The sequence below is a fragment of the Suncus etruscus genome, chromosome 10, assembly GCF_024139225.1.
Source record: "Suncus etruscus isolate mSunEtr1 chromosome 10, mSunEtr1.pri.cur, whole genome shotgun sequence".
Lineage (NCBI taxonomy): Eukaryota > Metazoa > Chordata > Mammalia > Eulipotyphla > Soricidae > Suncus > Suncus etruscus.
The window spans coordinates 51,415,701-51,420,104 of record NC_064857.1 but is presented as its reverse complement, the minus strand read 5'-3'; positions in this window follow the sequence as shown (position 1 = coordinate 51,420,104).

The window sequence follows — 4,404 nt, the reverse complement described above, 5'->3', positions numbered from 1 at the left end:
CCCCGACAGGCACAGTCAGCAGGGACAAGGCAGAGCTGGGCCGGGGGAGCCCCTGGAGCCCAGGCAGGAGGGGCTTGGCTGTGTCCTGGGGAGGCCTCGAGCCCGGCAGCCCCCAGAGACCCAGAGGAGGCGTCAGCTGCAGGAGGGGCGAAGGGCATGCCTGGGGGCTGAGCTCAGCCTGCTGGGCTTTGGCCAGGGCGGCCAGAAGTGCCGCATCGGCAAAAAAAGCCTCAGGGAGGGGGTGGGGGGCTCCCTGCAGTGAAGCTTCGTGGCTGCAGCTTCCTGCCAGCTAAAAAAAAAAAGTGGGGCCCAGGCCACAGGCTGGGGAGCCTTCACGCATGACCTGTCCCCAAAAGCTCATGGACTTGGAGCCATTAAAGAGGCTTACCTACAGTATCTTACCTACAGTCACCAGGGTCCCAAATATGCTCCTGGGGGCATAGGGACACAGCCAGGGGGTGGGTCCGCTGAGCACCACCCCAGTCTTGGCTGGCTCTGTCTGTTCCTTCTTCAGCTCAAGGACCCCTGACACTTGCCACCAGTGCCAAACTGCTCCCCAAGGCCCAGTGGCCCTGCCCTGTCCCACAGACGCCCCACAGAGCATCATCACAACTTACTATTGGGGTTCACCCACCTTCCTGAATACCCAGCTCCCCTCTCCCAAGCAAATGTCCTCACACACCGAGCTTTCTGCATCCCAAGGCCCCAAAGGAGATAACCCACAGCCTAGTGGGAGTGAAATGTGGCTGATTATGGGGTAGGATTTTGCTGAGCCTCCAGGATGATGGGCAGTGATCCCTCACCTGAGGGACAGTGAACCCCTTACCTGAGGGACAGCCTAGATCACCCAGAGGACATGTGCACGGTCCCAGGCCCTGGTGACTAGGCTGCAGGTCAGGCATCCTGCAGAAGGGAAGAGTTCAGAACTGGCAGAGAGAAAATTGGTCTGGAGTTGTCAGGCTAGTAGAAGGAGATAGAAGCATCAGCTCAGCGGTGCAGGTTTCTTTGTGCGATGAAATGGCCAGTGAAGTCAGTGAGGAGCGAGGGGCACCTCTGAGTGTGTGTCTCACGCCATAGGGCTGAGCTCTGGGTGGAGGCGCTCAGCCCAGCCGCAAAGTGCTCGACTCCGTAATGGGGGTCCTTGTTGCAGCCACAAAGTGCCCTTCTCAACCACAGAGGTTCTCCTCTCGGTCACATGAGCCCTTGTTTCTATCCTACGTGTTGCCTCAATCCTTTACCTGGTCTTGCTCCTGCGCTGTCTCCACCAGACTGCGTGGACCACAAAAGGGTGCTCTCATCAGTTTCATAACTTGTCTCAACCTCGTCCTCCTGGAGCACTTGGTGGGCACTGGATGAAGGCTGGAAGCCGATTCAGGGCTCTGGAGAAAGAGCTGGGGGTTGTGCACCCACCAACAGCACCTTTTGGGGGACCAGGCCTGAACCAATCATGTGGAGTGGGGCGGGATGCCCAGAGACCCAGCCAAATCAGGGCTCCTTGGCCAGAATCCAGGTTGGCTCCTTATAAGCCGGTACAATTCCCTGTTGCCCTGTCACTCCGGCCCCTTCCCGCTCACACTGGGGGAGAAGATTCCAAAGGGTCGCCCAAGATTTCTGTGGCCCTCTGCCCAGCCCCTCTCATGCCCTTTGGAACCCAGCAGGGACCCTTGTGCTTCCTAGCATACCTAACAGGAGCCAAGGGCAGCAAGTGGGCACCAGATGCTGCTCCAGGGGCAGCTGTGTTCATGGGAGGCCTGTGCCTGTGGGATCCCGGGTCTGGACTGGTCACTCCAGGAGCTGCTCTTCCCTTGCCTCGCCCAGGGGAAGGTGACCTAACAGGGCACTGACCCTGACGGGGTGGGTCCCAAGCACCAAAAGTGCAGGCACCATGTCCAGGGCCTGCAGTGGACACAGCCAGTGAGGGGGGGCTGAGGCCGGTCTAGGAAGGCTGAACTTCCCTAGGAGACCCTGCACCCCCACAAATATATACGAACACATATACATATAAACACACACACACTGGGCACATGGGTCAGCTTCTCTGTACAGAGAAGGGAACCAGCACCCCCAGGATTCAGCCCAGTGGACATGGAGTTGAGAGGCCCGGACAGCCAGCCTGGCTGCCTTAGTTCCCCTGACCATCACCTCCAGGTCAAGCCCGACCTGACTTTCCTGACACTGGGCTCAAACCTTACCCCTGAACCCTGCCTCCAGGGTTCTGGACTCTCCTCACGGGGCTGCCCGCGCCCCTATGGAACCAGACAAAACCCCCAGTCCCCACACCCCTGTTGAACCCTGCAGGCCCCCCTGCCAGAGGGTGGCTGTGTCTCCAGGCTCCCAGTTTCCTGCTCCACCCCCTCTTCAGGGTCACTTCAGGGAACCTCCATTCCCAAGCTAAACCTTGGGCTTTGGGAGGCCTAGGAGTAGTCAGTGCCTGCAGGCTGTGTGACCTGGGGCAAGGTGCTTGCCCTCTCGAAGCCTCAAGCACTTCCTCTTTAAAGTAGGGCTGCCAGCTGCATAGTATTCCATTGTGTATATGTACCAGATTTTGGGGGGGGGTTCACACCCGGCTGTACTCAGGTGTAACTCCTGGCTCTGCGCTCATAAATCACTCCTGGCAGGCTGGGGGGACCATATGGGATGCCTGGAATCGAACCAGAGTTCGTCTGGGGTTGGCCGCATGCAAAGCAAATGCTCCTGGACACTGCCCTCCTCCAGGACAGCCCAGCTCTCCTGAACTCAACTTGTATGGTCCAACTGCCCTGGAAAACCGTGAGAATTCAGCCGCAGAGCAGTGGGGAGAAAGTTCTCACCCAGCTGCTCTCTAGTTGCCCTGGGTGGAAGACCCAGCCTAACAGCCTGGCCAGAGGTCTGGGCTGCCCTCTGAGAGCACTTTTTATGGGGAGCTCATGGGACCCCTAAGAGTATGTCGGCCCTCGCTTTGAGGCTGCAAAGGGGCCTGGTTTCTGGAGCATCATCCTCCCACCAGTACATTCCTCACCAGGCACGAAACACCCCCACAGAGTGGACTCAACCACCCCCCACTCCACTGTCATAGCACAGCGGAGTGGGAGTGAGGGGACCCCAGGAGAAGCTGCCTCCAGGGGGTCTTGGAGGGCTGAGCCAGAGAGGAGTGAGGGAGGAGACCTGCAGGGTGGTTCCCCTTTTCACCTTTCAGCCCACCCTTCCCGCTGAGAAGGAAGCTATGATGGGCAGTGGGCATTTTCTTAGGCCTCAGTTTCCCCCGCCTAAGAAAGGGAAGCAGATGTGCCTTTTGTGGGAGGACGCGAAGGTAAGAGCAGGAAGGTGGCTTAAGTCCAGTTCTGAGATCCTGGCCTGGTGTTGGGGACAGGCAGGTACTATTGCTGCCCCGTAGAGGCAGTGTACACCTGGCTGGCCTCTGGGAGTTGCCCCAGTCTCCTCCATTCTGTGCCCAGCATCATGGCTTCTGGACAGCAGTGGGGTGCCCAGTCCTAGGCTTGTAGGACCTCCCCACAGTGGACCCCAGAGTGTCCCCACCTCTAGTTCTTGCAAGAAGGAAACACTCCCAGGGACCTTCCAGACAGGCATCCTAGGCTCCATTACACTGCATTTCCATGTTCTTCTCCGGAAGGTGGGCCCGGGCCCTCCTCCCCATTCTGCACCTCTGTCCCCTGCGGCTCTGCATCCCTCCAGTTCCCCTCCTAGCACTTCCCAGCTTGGGGCTGCCTGTCCTGGTGTGTGTGTGTGTGTGTGTGTGTGTGTGTGTGTGTGTGTGTGTGTGTGTGTGTGTGTGTCTCCTGCCCAGCACTGAACCTGGGGCGCAGGTAGGCAAAGGGCTTTTCCACCTGCCTCACCCTGAGCCCCAGCCTTGTCCCGAGGCTCCACAGATTCCAATTGTCTGTGGCTTGTGCTAACCTGTCACTGTCCATGGTCACTGTCCATGTCCCTGTCACCTGGCTGGGTGGTGACCCAAGGGGAAGGCCTGGCATGTGTGTGCGTGCGTGGGTGGGTGGGTGAGGGTGTGGGTGCGGGTGAGGGTTTATGCTGATAATGCTTCGGATGCGCCCCTCCTAATCTTGCTTCTGGCTGTCCTCGGAGGCCTGGACTGGCGGTGGGTCCGGGCCAAGAAGGGCGGGCCGGGGCGGGTCTGGGTTGGGGCCGGGCCAGGCGGGGCCTTTAAAAGCTACAGACCGGGAGGGCGGCCTGCAGAGCGGCAACCCCCGGACTCGACACCTTTGCTGTGCTCCCAGATCTCCCCGAGCCCTCCGGAGGGAGCACCCCGCTCCTTGCGCCCCTGCGCCCCGTGTCTGCCCGGGAGGCTCCTCCCGTGGCCGCCTCCTCGTCCCTGCGCTCCCACTCATCCTCTCCGTGCTCCACTCCTCCTGCTCTGCCTCGACGTCCCCTCCGTGGTCCCCCTGTCCTGCC